We start from the raw sequence: 17,063 nt of genomic DNA, 5'->3' as shown, positions 1-17,063 counted from the left end.
CGCCCGTTCATGATGCTTTTTTCCTGTTCGTGAAGACTGTTTGCATGCTCGGGGGAAAATATCTCGCGAACAAGCAAAGAATTCCGTGCAGCCGCGGATCGCGGAATTTTTGACAATTCCACGTTCTCCGCGGAGCGCGAAACAAATTTCCTAAATCCCGCAAATTCTGTGAGCGGAACAAAATTTACCGCCCAGGCCTACTATAGACCCATATCCTTTTACAAATCTCCTGTAATACCCAGTCAGGCCTAAGAAAACTCTGACCTGAGTCTGGGTAGTTGGAGCAACCCAGTCCATTATTGTCTGGATTTTGCTCTGAAGTGGTTGAACCTGGCCACCACCCGCAAGGTGGCCCAGATACAAAACCTTGCTCTGCCTATCTTGCACTTAGTAGCCTTGATAGTGAGGCCTGCCTTTAGCAGTGCCTCCAGAACATTCTTCAGGTGGACCAGGTGATCCTCCCAGGTGGAGCTAAAGACAGCTATATCCTCAAGATATGCTGCACTATAGGATTCCAGGCCTCTAAGGACTTTATTACTCAGCCTTTGGAATGTAATTGTAATTGCATTTATATAATGCTTACTACCCATGACGAGGCATCAAAGTGCTTTTTTGGCGAGTCGCATGCTACTTCAGACCCATAAAGGATTAGTGGTGAATTAGTATAGTGAAATATGAAAGTAATTTGAGTGGTGGATATTAGTTAGTTATTTGAATTGAGAAAGGATAGCGGAGGGATAGAAGAGGGAAATAGGTTTGTATTTATATAGTGCTTGCTACCCCTAATTAGGTGTTGAATCGCTTTTTTTTAGTGAGTAGCACGCTACTCTGTAACCCATAAAGGATTAATGGTGAATTAGTATAGTGAAATATGAAATTTGAGACGTGGACATGTGCGTCTGTTATTTTTATTGAAAGGTATAGTGGAAGGATAGAAGAGTTAACGATTTAGACCTTTTTTTTTGGGGACGTCATAGCAGTAGTGGGAGGCTTGGGATGAGTAAAAAGGGATGTGGAGGGGAAGAGTCAGAGGGAAGAGTTTAGAAAGGCTTGTTTTGGAGGATCAGTATAGTAAAAGAGGTGTCAGATGGTGCAAGGAGGGGTAGAGTAGGGGAGAGTCTGGCAAAGGGCTATTTTGGGGATCATAGTAATGGTATGGGGTTTGAGATGGATGAGAGAGTGGATGTAGAGGATATATTGATAGAGGTTTAGAGTGAGAAATAGGATAGTCCATTGGAAAGAGTGGTAGAAAGAGGTTTGAGATTAGTCAGGGAGTTGAGGTAGAAGATATATTGAGAGAGGTATAGGGTGAGAAATAGGGCAGTACATTGGAATGAGTAGATGAAAGAGGTTTAAGATGAGTCAGAGAGCTGAGATAGAAGATATATTGAGAGAGGTATAGGGTGAGAAATAGGGTAGTGCATTGGATATGCTGAAATAGAAGAACGTAATAAATATATAGATCCATAAGTACATGGAACGTTTATAGATGCATAAACAAAGTAAGTATATGTAGATTCAAGATATTAAGTATAGAGACATAGGGTGAGAAATAGGGTAGTGCGTTGAATATGCTTTTTTGGGGGGTCAGGAAAGCAATAAATATATAGATCCAAGTACATGGAAGGTATATAGATGCATAAAGGAAGAATGTATAAGTAGATTAAAGATGCATTTGATAAACTTTGGTTTTCAAGTGTTGTATTTAAAAATGTATTTTTTTAAACATAATAATTCTACATGTTTATACAAAGCAATACACATATATAGGTACATATCTATAGTACAAATAAATGCTTATATACAGAGGGATATGCTATATATTTCTGTTTGCGTATGGTGCTTATGTTGGGAAGAGCCAATTCTTGAGTAGTTTTCTGAAGATAAGGTGGTTGTCTGTGGATCTTATGTTGGGGGGGGTAAAGAGTTACAGATTTTGGCTGCTTGAACAGAGAAGGATGTGCCACCCATGGTTTTTTTCTTGTATCTTGGGATTGTGAGGCGAGGTGCCACTCTAGAGTGGAGGTTCCTATGTTGAATGTGTTTAGTGATTTTACTCCTGATGAATTCCATGTATTGCTTTGTGGGTGATACAAAGCAGTTTGAACATAGATCTTCTGGCAACCGGTAACCAATTTCAAGGCAGGGGAGATGTGGTCTCGTGGTTTAATATGCAAGAGCAGTCTGGCAGCCGAATGTGAATCAATTGTAGTCTTTTTATAGTCGTTAAAGGTGATCTGTGATAGAGGCTATTGGCGTAATCGAGTTTGGACAAAACAATTTAGATGGTAGCTTGGACCTTGTGTGGAAATCCCAAATGGAGTAAGATTAGTGGCAGATTTTTTATGGTGACAAAACTTGATTTTGCTAGTTTGTCCACTTGGGCATTCATCAATAGCTTGGATTCCATGGTCATTACGAGGTTTCTTACTTCCTTCGTTACTTTACACAGTGATCCCAGTTCGTCAGGACAGGCAGCAAGCGGGTCTTAATGATTCTAATCGCCCCGCGTGAGTATTTCCATTTTGGAAGCATTCAATTAAAGATGGCTCCAAGTCATCCATTGATCCATGGCTCTGAGACATCTGAAAATTGGCGAGTTTCCAATGTCTTTGGGGCATTCCAGTTGAAGAAGTATTTGCGTGTCATCTGCATAGTTTTAGCACGTGACGTGAAATTGATTAATCAGTACCAGTAATGACTATATGTAGATGTTGAAAAGCATGGGTGAGATGATAGAGCCTTGAGGGACCCCAGCTTTTGTGGAGTATGGTTTGGATGAGAAAGGTGGCGTATGGATGACATTAGTTCTGTTTCGAAGGTAGGACGCAATCCTGTCTAAAGCAGTCTCCTCTATGCCGGCTTCGCAGAGTCTTTCTATCAGAGTGTCATGGTCAACCATGGCAAAGGCAGCCGAGAGGTCCAAGAGGAGTAGCGCAGCAACCCCGTTGCGGTCGACTGTGTTCTTCAGGTCATCCCAGATGGCAAGGAGGGCAGATTCTGTGCCTCTTCCCGGACAGAATCCTGTTTGGAAGTCTAAAGGTATGGCATTGTCTTCAATGAATTGTGACATCTGGGTGAACGCTGCTCTTTCTATTAATTTGCACAGGAAAGGTCCTTTTGTAATGGGTCTGTAGTTGTCAGGTTTCAACGGGTCCAAGTTTGTTTTCTTCAGTAAAGGGCGTATGTATGACTTTTTGAGTTCTTCTGGAAATATTCCAGTAGTTAAGGAATCGTTGATGCTTCTCCTTACTGGAGTGGCAGCAGAAGTTGTTAGAAGAATGGTCTTGAAGGTCTGTGGTGGACACAGGTCAGAAGGGCTGCCGGCAGGCCTGCTTGCTTTGACCAGGTCCATAAATTAATTGTGTGAAATGTGTTGGAAGGAACAGAGAGGTTGAGTTAGAGTATTCTTGGATTGTTGTTTTGTAAAAGGGTTAGTGCTGGTGCTTTGTCTTTGTGTTTTAAGTATGAATCCAACGTGTCTGCTTTGTCCGTATAATGATTTGCCAGTTTGTCTGTGAAATCTTGAGTCAACAGGATGACTTCCTTCTGTAAGGATCGCTGGTCTGTTCCACAGGAGCGTCAGGAATCCTGGAGAATGTCCTCAGTCGTCCCCTGCGTCCCTCCGACTCTATCTGACTCTAGAGTACGAAGGCACACCAGGGGAAAACAGGGAAACAAAACAAGGGTAGGCAGGGAGAAAAGATGATCTTGTGGGTGGATGACGTCGGGGCTCAAAGGCAGGAACTTCCAGCTGTAAAACAAAGTCTGTATTACTGTGCATCAATGTCCTATAATCTTATAGATGTGAACCTTTAGTTTAGTTAGACCTACCACAGATAATTTCCCTCTCTCTCTTGGAATTCACAGCCGGAATATCGGCACTTTGTTCTACCTAAGAATCACAAGGTAAGACATAAGTGAAAATCCAACAGCCCCTATGGAAATGAATATAGGATGTGACAATACTCTAGCTCACCCTTACTCTCCTAGTGAATGGGAAGAGAGACTCACTAACTTCTTCTCCTTTTCTAGCCGGAAGACGTGTGGATAATCGTAGAGCTAACAAGCATAGATAAACATAAGTCAGGTGTTCATAAATAACCTCGGTTCCCCCCTTATTGTCAGAGTTATGAAGAATAATTACCGTGATGTCTGTATCATAACGTTGTAACCTACAATAGTGCCCTATGGTCCCCGCTAGGTAACACCACCTACACTACGTATGAGGGGACGTAATGCAAGATCAGGATTTGGAAAAACCTTAATGAGGTAAGGAAAGGACGATACGTTCCAGGGTAAAAAAACATGAAAACATAAATGCCACCATGAACCATTACACTCCGGTTTCACTGGGAATGAGAGGAACCTTAACTTCAGGCTCCACTCGTAAGTATCACAAATATTCAAATCAGACTTGGTCCACAGATCCCGCACAACATAACCATAAATAGGGCTGGACCCTCAGAGCCTGCGGAAATACAACAGACGAAGAGGCACGGACTCTGAGACCTTACTTGGAAATGAAGAGCTCAGTCCGGTAAAGCTACACCAACCAGAGGGACTTGAGGAGCTAACTAATGCCGCTTCTGTACGCTCGAGGACGCCTCTCCAACTCAGGAACGACGCGCGTACACCAGCACTCGAAGCCTGCACCTCGCTAGTCACCGGAAACAGGAAACCTATCGACAACCGGAAGACAGGCAAATCACAAAAGGACGGAAATGGGCTATCGGCAAGAACGCTAAGCAGCGTTAGAACCATCTGCATGCTTTAAATACCATCCGCCTCTCGGGGCATGACCGCGAGGCATGACAGCACACTCCCCCCACAACGCTCTCCCCTTGGTTTGGGTTTCTCGGGGTACCTTTGATGAAACCTACGTACCAACTGGGGTGCATGCACATCTCGAGCATACTCCCAGGTGCGATCTTCCACCCCATACCCTTTCCAATGCAGCAGATATTGGAGGGATCTACCCCTGGTGCGAGAGTCTACTACAGCCTCGACTTCATATTCTTCTGTATCTTGTATGGTGACAGGAGCGGGCTTCTTAGGGAGTTTCGTGCCTGGCTCAACAGGTTTTACCAACGATACATGGAATACTGGATGAATTCTAAAGGAAGCGGGCAACTCGAGCTTCACAGCCACCGCATTAACCACCTTGAGTACCTTGTAAGGACCGATGTATCTGGGGTTAAACTTGCGAGGACCATTGAGCGCTAAGTGTTTAGTGGAAAGCCACACCTTATCCCCAGGAGTATAAATAGGTTCCAACCTCCTGTGTAAATCTGCCCCCTCCTTGTATTTCACCTTGGCCTGGTCTAGTTCCTCCAATGTTTTCTTGTGGATGTCCTGTAGTTTCAGTACTAAATCAGTGGCAGCAGGAGTAGGGCTGTCAATAGGGACCCCTACGGGTAACAGCTTGGGATGAAAACCTTGAGAACAAAAGAAAGGTGTAAGGTTAATGGACGTGTGTGGGCTGTTATACGAGATTTCTGCCACCCATACCCACTCGTCCCATTCTGCTAAGGAATGCAGGGCCTGATTCCTCACATATTGTTCAAAACACTGATTGACTCTCTCGGTCTGGCCATCTGACTGCGGATGATGACTAGAGGATAACCGAACGTCAATCTGCAACATGGTACATAAGTACTTCCAAAACCGAGACACAAATTGGGCCCCCCTATCCGAGATCAACACAGCAGGGAAACCATGGAGGCGGACAACCTGTTGCAAGAATATGGAGGCCAATTCTGAAGCCGTGGGCAACCCAGGCAAGGGGATGAAATGTGCCGTTTTCGTGAAATGATCCACCACCACAAGCAACGTGTTATTCCTTCGTTTGGTCACAGGTAGTTCCACTATAAAATCTAGGGAAACGGTATGCCACGGGCCAGGAGAAGAGGCAAGTGGTAGGAGTAGACCCACAGGATTCTGATGGGAAGCCTTGGATTGGGCACAGACATGACATGTCTTCACATACTGCTCTATGTCTTTCAGCATGGTGGGCCACCAAAACCTCTCACATATAACTCTGGTAGTCTTCTTAATTCCGGGATGCCCTGACAAGGGATGTGAATGATACCATTCCAACACCCGGGCCTGCAAGTCTGGGGTAGGTAACACTACTCCTCCCTGGACACAAACACAACCGTCCTTAGAAACCGATTCATGTGACCCAACGATGGCATGCATGTTCGACGAGAGTTGTTCCCTTCTAATCTGCTCCCTAAATCCTTCTTCCGTGATCACCCCTCCTATAATGAACTCCTTGGGAATGACAGAGGGTGTATCAATCAACGCGTCAGGTAGTGGAAATCCCAGCCGGGATAGGGCATCCGCCTTACCGTTTCTACTCCCAGGGCGGAATTGTATAGTGAATTCATATTCGCAAAAGAATTGAGACCAACGAAGTTGTCTCATGGACAGGGCTTTGGCGGTTTTAAGGTATTGGAGGTTGCGATGGTCTGTATATACTACAGCGGGAAACCGGGCGCCTAGGAGATATTGCCTCCACTCCTCAAAAGCCTTCTTAATCGCCAGTAGTTTTTTGTCTCCAACCGCGTAATTATATTCTGCCGGAGTGAATTTATGGGAGAAATAAGCCACAGGGTGACTCTCACCGCTCTCCGGATCAGTTTGACTCAGTACCCCTCCCACTGCCACCTGAGAGGCGTCCACCTCAACCACAAAAGGCAAGGCTGGATCAGGATGACGTAAAACAGGTGCGCACGTGAATGCCTTCTTCAAGCGTTGAAAGGATGTTTCTGCTTCCGCCGACCATACATAGGGAACTCCCTTTCTCAAGAGGGTAGTAATAGGATGCGCCAATTCGGAATAATTCCGGATGAAACGCCTATAAAAATTGGCGAAACCCAAAAAGCTCTGCAGCTCTTTGACAGTACCAGGTGCCGGCCAAGCGAGGACGGCCTTGACCTTGACAGGATCCATGCTAAGTCCTTGAGGTGAAACGATGAATCCTAAAAAAGGCACTTGTGTATGGAAGGTGCATTTTTCCAATTTGCAGTAAAGGTTGTTATCGCGTAAACGCTCCAACACCCTTCGGACATGGCCTACGTGTTCAGACATGGTCGGAGAGTAGATCAGTAAGTCATCAATCTGGCGATGACGTGTACATCTAGCATATCCCAGAGCACTTCATTGATGAAGAATTGAAACGCAGCAGGAGCGTTACAAAGCCCAAAGGGCATTACTAAATACTCGAATAACCCGTATTTAGTGCAGAAGGCAGTCTTCCACTCGTCTCCCTCCTTGACACGCACTAAATGGTAGGCGCCACGCAGGTCTAATTTAGTGAAAAATCTAGCGTTGCGTATTCTGTCAAGGAGGGAGGCAATCAGAGGCAAGGGATATCGGTTTTTAATGGTGATGTTATTCAATCTCCTGTAGTCAATACAACACCGGAGACCCCCTTCACGTTTAGGGATAAAAAATAAAGATGAAGAGGCAGGAGATCTAGAAGGTCTAATAAACCCTTTCTCTAACATGGTATCCAAATATTCCCTGAGGTATGTATTCTCTTTTTCAGTAAGGGCATAGACCCTACTGCACGGAATTCTTGCTCCTGTCTCTAGATCTATCCTACAGTCGTAAACCCTTTCCCTTTTCTTGCTTCCTTTCTTGAATTCGGTGTTCGATCTTTACCACCAAATCTATCAGCTCCGTACAAGCTGAGGGTAAGTCCACTATATGCGAAAGGGCATCTTTTAAATCGTCGCAATCCCCTGTAAAACAATGTACTACGCTTTTCCTCCGGCCAATCTGACTCCACCACCAGTTTTTGAAACGATGTGATATACGCCACCAGTTCTTGGCTACCCTGTCTTAGAGCCAGCAACTCGGTATCAGCGGAGTGTGTATACATATGTTTGTCAAATAATTTGCGAAACTCTTGTTTAAAGGCAGAGTAATTGTATAGGAGAGGGTCGTCACGGTCCACCAAAGGAATGGCCCAGTCTGCGGCCGCTCCACTGAGGTAGGACACCATAAAGGCAACACGGGCCTGATCTGTGGGGAAGCAAGAGGCTTTGCAAGAAAAATGTAACTGCCATTGACTCAGAAAGGCGGCACACCTGGAAGCGTCACCTGAGAACCTCTCTGGGGGTGCTAAAGGGATGGAAGTAGGGGTAGTGACGTGAATTACTGAGGGTGTCGTTTCGGCTCTCCCCCCCCGTGGCCCCTGCCTCGTGTCTGCGCTGGAGGGTGTCTAGCCTGGCAGACAAAGCCTGAGTCTCTACCTGCAAGTTGCCTAACATGCCAGCAACATCGGCCAGCGTAACTGCTCCTAGGTCCATGACGCTCGGGTAGAACCCATTATTTTAGGCTTAGCGTTCTGTAAGGATCGCTGGTCTGTTCCACAGGAGCGTCAGGAATCCTGGAGAATGTCCTCAGTCGTCCCCTGCGTCCCTCCGACTCTATCTGACTCTAGAGTACGAAGGCACACCAGGGGAAAACAGGGAAACAAAACAAGAGTAGGCAGGGAGAAAAGATGATCTTGTGGGTGGATGACGTCGGGGCTCAAAGGCAGGAACTTCCAGCTGTAAAACAAAGTCTGTATTACTGTGCATCAATGTCCTATAATCTTATAGATGTGAACCTTTAGTTTAGTTAGACCTACCACAGATAATTTCCCTCTCTCTCTTGGAATTCACAGCCGGAATATCGGCACTTTGTTCTACCTAAGAATCACAAGGTAAGACATAAGTGAAAATCCAACAGCCCCTATGGAAATGAATATAGGATGTGACAATACTCTAGCTCACCCTTACTCTCCTAGTGAATGGGAAGAGAGACTCACTAACTTCTTCTCCTTTTCTAGCCGGAAGACGTGTGGATAATCGTAGAGCTAACAAGCATAGATAAACATAAGTCAGGTGTTCATAAATAACCTCGGTTCCCCCCTTATTGTCAGAGTTATGAAGAATAATTACCGTGATGTCTGTATCATAACGTTGTAACCTACAATAGTGCCCTATGGTCCCCGCTAGGTAACACCACCTACACTACGTATGAGGGGACGTAATGCAAGATCAGGATTTGGAAAAACCTTAATGAGGTAAGGAAAGGACGATACGTTCCAGGGTAAAAAAACATGAAAACATAAATGCCACCATGAACCATTACACTCCGGTTTCACTGGGAATGAGAGGAACCTTAACTTCAGGCTCCACTCGTAAGTATCACAAATATTCAAATCAGACTTGGTCCACAGATCCCGCACAACATAACCATAAATAGGGCTGGACCCTCAGAGCCTGCGGAAATACAACAGACGAAGAGGCACGGACTCTGAGACCTTACTTGGAAATGAAGAGCTCAGTCCGGTAAAGCTACACCAACCAGAGGGACTTGAGGAGCTAACTAATGCCGCTTCTGTACGCTCGAGGACGCCTCTCCAACTCAGGAACGACGCGCGTACACCAGCACTCGAAGCCTGCACCTCGCTAGTCACCGGAAACAGGAAACCTATCGACAACCGGAAGACAGGCAAATCACAAAAGGACGGAAATGGGCTATCGGCAAGAACGCTAAGCAGCGTTAGAACCGTCTGCACGCTTTAAATACCATCCGCCTCTCGGGGCATGACCGCGAGGCATGACACCTTCTAGGCAATTTGGTTTACAAAATTCATTGAGTATTCTATAGAATTCTTCATTTGCACATTTAGCATTTTGAATTCTGTCTGAATAGTACATTTTCTTTGCTTTTTTAATAGCTGACTTGTATAACCTGTTAATTTTCTGTAGGTGAAGTTTGTCTTGTTTGTTTTTTGTTTTGAACCAGGCACGTTGCAGCTTTCTTATTTATAGTTTTATGTCTTTTATCTCAGTATTTCTCCAAGGTGCTTGTTTTGTTTTGTTATGTTGTGTGGTTTTGGGTGGTACCAGCATATCAAAAGCTTCCTGTAGCCAATTATATAGTTTTTGAACAGAATGTATTGTTTCCAGATCCGTACTGGATGTTAGTTGTGTTTCTAAGTGTGGATGCATGTAAGGTGGTTTTAGGTGAGTCGCTTAGTGTTGTTTTATGTTGGAAAGTAAACAAATGGGGGTCTGAACATGTGACTGGAGTTATAGTTTGAAAGGTAACTAGTTTGGTATTAGCAAAAATGACATCTAGGATATGTCCAGCGATGTGTGTGGGTTTGCGGACAATCGGATGCAGGTTCAGTACATTTAGGCCAGGGATTGTTTTTGGATGGGGCATATTGGGTTTGTCAAACAAAATGTTGAGGTCAACCAGAACGCATAGGTTGGAGTGTATGGTTATCAGATTTGAAACTGTGTCTAGAAGTGCGTTTGGGAATGTCGCCTTGCTAGGTGGAGGTCTGTAAAGGAGCAGGAATTTACAGGAGGAAGATGGTGTAGGATTGCATCTGGTAAGAAGAGCCTCAGAATCCTTTTGCTTTTTTTTTTTTTGGTCCTCGTATCACCAGTGTTGCCTTAGAGTACGACCTGTACCACCCTCAGGCTACTTGCAATTTAACAACTAGCCCTGCCGTTCCAGTCCTACCAGTTTCCTGGCTACTGGTTTCATGCAGGTGTAATCATTGGAAATCGGCTTAGGCCCTTTTTGTTCCATTCCAGCTCAAATAGTCTTCCCAAATCACACTGCGAGAACCCCCTTCGAATCCTGTGTCTATTTTACATATAATGCTAAGCGCATGAAGCCTATTACAGCCCTGGGGAGGGAGGGGATCTAACCATCTCTTACAAATCTCTCTCCCAGCTAAAAGTGTCATATAGAAGAGAAGATCTCTCGTTTGCCGAGAGGGACTGACTGGGGACATCCTCCAATCCCATCAGTACCAGTGCTGCGCACATTGTTATATTTGACTGAAAGGTGTCATTAACAGCATTCTCAACGGCATTCCAATAATCCTGTAATTTGGGACACTCATAAAACATGTGCAGATCATCCAGGTTTAGCAAACCACATCTTCGACACCTTGAGGTTGGTGCTGATACTAACTTGGCAAGTTTCTGGGAAAACCAGTATAGCCTGTTTATTGTGAAGAAATTATTTCTTTTCAAATTTGCGTGTTTACCCACCTTATAAAGTATCTTTATGGGACATTGCCAGATTGATTGCCGCTCCGTCATCCGAATGGCATCTGCCCAGATCTCATTTGGAGCTTTTAGCTTCTTATCCTCGGTTTCCAACAAAGTCAAATACCAGTCAGCTACTTCCTTTTTTCTGGTATAGTATACAACATGAGCTTAGATACCTTGGAATAAGCATTATTAAACCATTGGAGAGTATTCCTCAGTTTAATTTGGAGAGGATAGCAAAGGAGGTGGATACAATACTTGGTAGGTGGAAGAATTTACCTTTGACTATATATGGGAGAGTGAATCTAATCAAAATGGTTGTACTTCCTAAATTGTCATATCCTTTTAATTGTATCCCTCTGGAGTTTCTCAAATTAATAATCAATAAGATACAGGGGAAATTAGTGAGTTTTGTTTGGGTGTCTAAGGGAGTCAGGCTTGCCTGGAAGAAATTGAGGTGCAAGCTGGAGAAGGGTGGCCTGGTCCTCCCAGACTTGCGGTTATACTGTATGGCATTTCAGTTCAAGAACTGTAGAATCCTTCTAGGTAAACCAGGATCATTGGCATGGGGTGGATTGTTGAAAGGAATGGTGGCGGAATGGGGTTCTAAAGGTTTTCTTTACAAGTTTGGGGCAAGAATATGTTTTAAAAAAGTAAGGCTAAAGACCTTCAAGGCAACACTTATTTTTTGGCTCAAGGAAGGGAAGATACTTGAAATGGGGTACTTCTCAGACTTCTCGCCAATCTGGGGCTCACCGAGTACACCTGAGTGTCCTCAGGATCAGTTAAGTCTTCCACTTAGGAGGGCGGGAATTGAAGTTTGGGGGGGGGGGATCTTTTGACGGTGCAGGGTATGGTGCCCTGGGAAGTCCTGATGGTAAAAACGGGCAATTCCCTCTCAACATTCAAGTATCTCCAGCTATAATCCTGGGTGTTGACCAACGGGCAAGAGACTGGTGGCATGTGGGAATTTGAATCAAAACTACAGAAAGAGCGTCCCAGAAAAAAGACCTTCACAATTCTTTATAATCATGTTGTCAACTTTAGTGATATGTAATGTTTGCCTGAACACAACAGCTAGACCACCTCCTTTCTTGCCAATACAATTTTGGGGGATCGTTTGATAGCCTTGAGGAATGCCTTGAGGACTGGGGCCATATCATCTCCTAACCATGATTCAGTTATGAATAGTATGTCTGGTTTTGCATCGGTGAGAAGGTCGTAGATGTGATGTTTGTTTTTAGAGAGCGATCAAGCATTTATTAGTAGACAGTTTAGAGACTGTGCTTTGGTGACAATAAGCCTTTGTTTTGTAGAAGAGTGATCAGTATTGTGTGGGTTAGTAGCAGGTGTGTTTTTAGAGCTGGTATTATCTGTATTAGGATAGCAATCATGTAGCTGTTCTGTAATGTGTTCCGCCTTCAGCAGGCTAAGAAGACAGTTTTATGGGTCTGCGGGCGTAGGTGGTGTAGACGGTGTTTTAGAGTGATTTGGTGTGCTGTGTTGTTTTTGTGGTGTAACCTTGTTGTGCAGTAGACATGGAGAAGCAAAGTTTTGATTTGTGGCACGTTGCTTACATTGTTTGCGTATATTTAGGGCAAAAGGTATTTTAGCCAGTGGTATGTGGTGCGGCATGTGGGTCATGTAGTAAGCTTCTAAATTGTCCAATGGATGAGAGGCGGTTAAAGAGAGTTGCTGTGTTGCTGTGTGTGTGTTAGGTGTGGTGGAAGAGAGAAAGCTTTGCATTGTAGTTTGTTTATTTGTGTAGTTTAAAAGGTGAGTGTATGATTGTATTGTGTGACTGTAAGTATTATGAGGTGTTGTGCTTGAGAGATTTTGTTGTGCTGATGTATGTGATATGTTTTGTTTTTGAGGAGTAGTGAAAAGAGATGCTGATGTATTTGTTTTTTAAGATGGATTTGTTTGTATAGCATTGTTTGCGAGTGGAATTTGTAAGGTAAAAGGGGTGGTGATGTGTTTTTTAGTAGAGTGTGTGTTGTGTGTTGTGTGTTGGAGGGGATGAAGTAGATTTAGGATGGTTTGTTTTAGACCTGTTTGCTGCAAGAGTTCAAATGTGTGGTGCTGTGACCTGTAAGTGCTGTGTTGTTGTGTGATTGTGGTAGAAAGAAGAGGAGGGTGTTGGTTGGACAAATGATGAAAGGCAGAGCATGGGTTTGTTAATGATAAAACGGGGGTCTGTTAGGAGCAATTATAGTGAGGGATGTGTGTCTAGATAGGTTGTAGTTAAGTATGGTATGTATTTTGGTTGTGTTAGTGATTAGTGGATTGGTTAGTGGTATAGGAAAGAGTTGTGTACTGTTTGTAGGTGATGGTGGAAATGTGTGGTAGCTGGGATAGTAGGGTATTTACGACTTGGTTTGTTTGGTCTTGCAGTGTATGCTGGTACATTGATTTGTGTGCATAGGGTTTGTTTGTAGAAGGCGTGTGGTGTACATTTGGTGTGAGTGTGTTGCTCTGTTTGTGGATGTGGATGGTGTGGGGTGGGTATCACTGAATGAGAAAATGGACAGCATTTCTGGCCCTGGTCCCTACCAGTCTCGAACAGGCTCAAACAGGCAACTCCCCTTAGCCTCGATGCCTGGGCTAAGATGCCCTGAATTTGGCCCTAAATAGCCCTAGTAGTCAGGTGACCCATTCAGCCAATGGGAACCCTAGCCCTAACCCAATCCTATCACAACACTCACTAGCCCTAATATCTGGAACCAATAGCAAAGTCAAACCTTACAGCCAATCATAGCCCTAGGCCAAGTACCCAATCAAGCTCAAAACCCTAATCTCTACATCCAATAGAGGCCCATACCCTAGTCCCAACCCTAGTCCCAGCAACCAATCCTATAATTTGGCAGCCAAATGCTCTTATAAAGCAGCTCTAAAAAATAAAATCACAGGCTGAAACAAAACAATATTAGGAAACACTATGCTAACCAAATTAAATTATCCGATAACTCAACCAAAGAAGTTTTCAAAATTGTTCAAGGCTTTATTAGGCAGAAAGCTGTTGACAGCACTGTATCCCCTACAGTCACCCTCTGTGAGGACTTATCTGACTTCTTTCAGGAGGAAATACGTTTGATTTATTCCTCCTTCCCACCGGCTACGCTCTCTTCTATGTCGAATTCCACCTCCGACCCTCATGGCATCTGGTCCAAATTCTACCCTCTTCTCCCGGAGGCATCTCTCAGAGAACTGTATAATTGTAAATCAGGTTCTCCTGGCGACCCCTGCCCGGCATAGTTCTTCAAATTACCTGCCTCATGGTGGAAAAGGATTTTGAACCCGATTTGGAATTAATTTCTGACCACAGGGATCTACCCTGACGCCTGGAAACTGGCCTATCTACTGCCTATTCTTAAGAAACCTGAAGTTGAGCACAAACATTTTAGGCCTATCTCCCTTCTACCAGTGCCTGCAAAAATTCTTGAAAAGGAAGTCCAGAAACAACTGTCCAATTTCTTTGAATCTAATTGCTGTCTCCATGATTCCCAATCTGGTTTCAGATTGGGCTACAGCACTGAGACAGCTCTCCTGAAAGTGGCTGAAACTGTGCGTGAAGCGGTAGACCAGGGTAACTCTACAATGCTGGTGCTATTGGATCTCTCTGCCGCATTTGACACAGTGTCTCATCGAATTCTCTTGGAGAGACTCGAGCACTTGGGAGTGGGGGGGTCCGCGCTGGCTTGGTTTCACTTGTTTCTTGAGGATCCCTTTCAGCGGGTATTCCTCCGCCCCCATGTGTCCTCACAGAAACCCCTTGTTTGTGGTGTTCCCCAGGGCTCAGGTTTGAGTCCATTACTATTCAATGTCTATCTTAACCCCCTCACAATGGTCGCCGAGCAATGGGAAGCAAAAGTGTTATCCTATGCTGATGATACTCAGCTGGTGTTCTCTTTCAGAGAGCACTCTGAGGCTGCCTTTGCCAGCTTCAAACAATGTCTGAACAATATCGCGGCCTGAATGACGGAAAGCTGCTTGAAACTGAACACAGAGAAAACAAAGGTTTTATTTTTTAATCCATCTTCCTCCTGCTACTGGAGCTCTGGTGGCCGGCTGAGTTAAACCCCCCACCAATCCCAGTAGATTCAGCTAGAAACCTAGGGTTTAAATTTGACTCAGACCTCTCCTGCAAGTCCCAGATCTGCCAGGTCTCCTCATCCTGCTTCTGGAAGCTGAGAGCTTTGAGGAGATTCCTTTATCTCCTCCCTATGGACTGCAGGAAGACAGTGGTCCATGCATTGGTCACATCCCAGCGGGACTATACCAATAGCCTTTACATCGGACTACCAGCATGTTTGTGCTGCTGGTCTCAAATTGTTCAAAATGTTGCGGTCCGAGTCATAAGGAATGTGCCATTCCGCCACCATATATCACCTCATCTGCGGAGCCTCCACTGGCTACTGGTCAAAAGGAGGATTGAATTTAAGACACTCACATTTGCCTACAGAGCCTCTAGAGATCGGGGCCCACAATACCTTAAATTAAGACTCCGAAATTGTCATAAGACAGTGTTCTGAGATCCAATCACCTGAAATTGCTCAGACTTCCCCGCTTCTCTAAGGCCAGGATGGGCGGCCGAGCTTTATCGGTGAGAACAGTGTCACTCTGGAACTCCTTGCCTACCCACATTCAGCTGATAGTCTGAACTGGCATTTAGAAAAGTACTAAAAACCTGGCTCCTTAGCCTCCTGTGGCTCTCTCCCCTCTTTCCTATCTGGCAATCTGCATTTAGTGCCCAGACACCTCCGTCGGGGGTAGCCGTGCACTCTGTAAATGCCTCTTATTATTATTATTATTACACAAGGTTTGCTGGCCAGGGAGTTGGGAGCTGCTCCTCTATTCAGAATCTCCTAGGAGACTGACAGGCTCAATCCACACTTTGGACTTCTGCAGTTAAGGACCTAACTAACTTTGTCCTCTAACAATACTGTTTTTACAAAACTTTAATCACTCCCCTAGCCAAAAACGAGTTCACCATCCCTATAAAACACAGCTTAAACAGCACACAGCAGATTACTGCTGTCTCAGAGCACCCTCTGTTCACTCTCTGATGTAGAATAGCCCTGTTGCAAGGAGGGGAAAAGGGGGGGGGGGGTCTGGTTTCACTCACTTGCTAACACAAAATGGGAGCTGGGGTGGATTGCTTAACATATAGGTCTGAGCACAGAGCAAGGGAGAAATTAGGGGGGAAAACAGAGTCACGGGGAAAGAGAGGGGAAAAAACGACGGATTTTGGACTGCAAATTCCACAATTCAACAGGTTAAATAAAAACAGTCACAGGCACATAAAAACCACAAATTTAAACACAAAACAGGTGAGCAATTATGGAATCACGGGCAGGTTAAAACTACAATTTTTAAACTATCTGCCACAAGCAGAACAATTGTGAAAATGATGCAATCAAAGGTAGGGAAGAAATGCATTTTTTTTTTATTTAGAAAAGAGACCGTACTAGTCTGCCTCCTTAACACTTCCTGGTCTTTGGCTCACTGCAATCTGGGGTGCAGGGAAACTCCAACTAACAAAATGGATGTGAATATTTTGGGGTTCACTCAGCAAACCCTTAAGGGGCCTGGGCAGGTGTGAGAGACGGCTCAGGGTTGTCTGGCAACTGTGGAGCCAATCGGCAGGCTTAGCCTTGCAGGGCCTGAGGGCCTGGGAAGCTGCTCCTCTATTCAGAATCTACTAGGAGACAGACAGGCTCAATCCACACTTTGGACTTCTACAGGTAAGGGCCTAACAAACTTTGTCCTCTAACAATACTGTCTGTTTGTACAAAACTTTACTCACTCTCCTAGCCAAAAACGAGTTCACAATTCCTATAGAACACAGCTTAAACAGCAGATTACGGCTGTCTCAGAGCACCCTCTGTTCACTCTCTGATGTAGAATATCCCTGTTGCTGGGGGGATAAGGAAGGGTCTGGTTTTACTCACTTGCTAACACAAAAGGGCAGCTGGGGTGGATTGC

This window comes from Triturus cristatus, chromosome 12 (assembly GCF_964204655.1).
Source record: "Triturus cristatus chromosome 12, aTriCri1.1, whole genome shotgun sequence".
NCBI lineage: Eukaryota > Metazoa > Chordata > Amphibia > Caudata > Salamandridae > Triturus > Triturus cristatus.
This window is presented reverse-complemented; position numbering follows the sequence as displayed.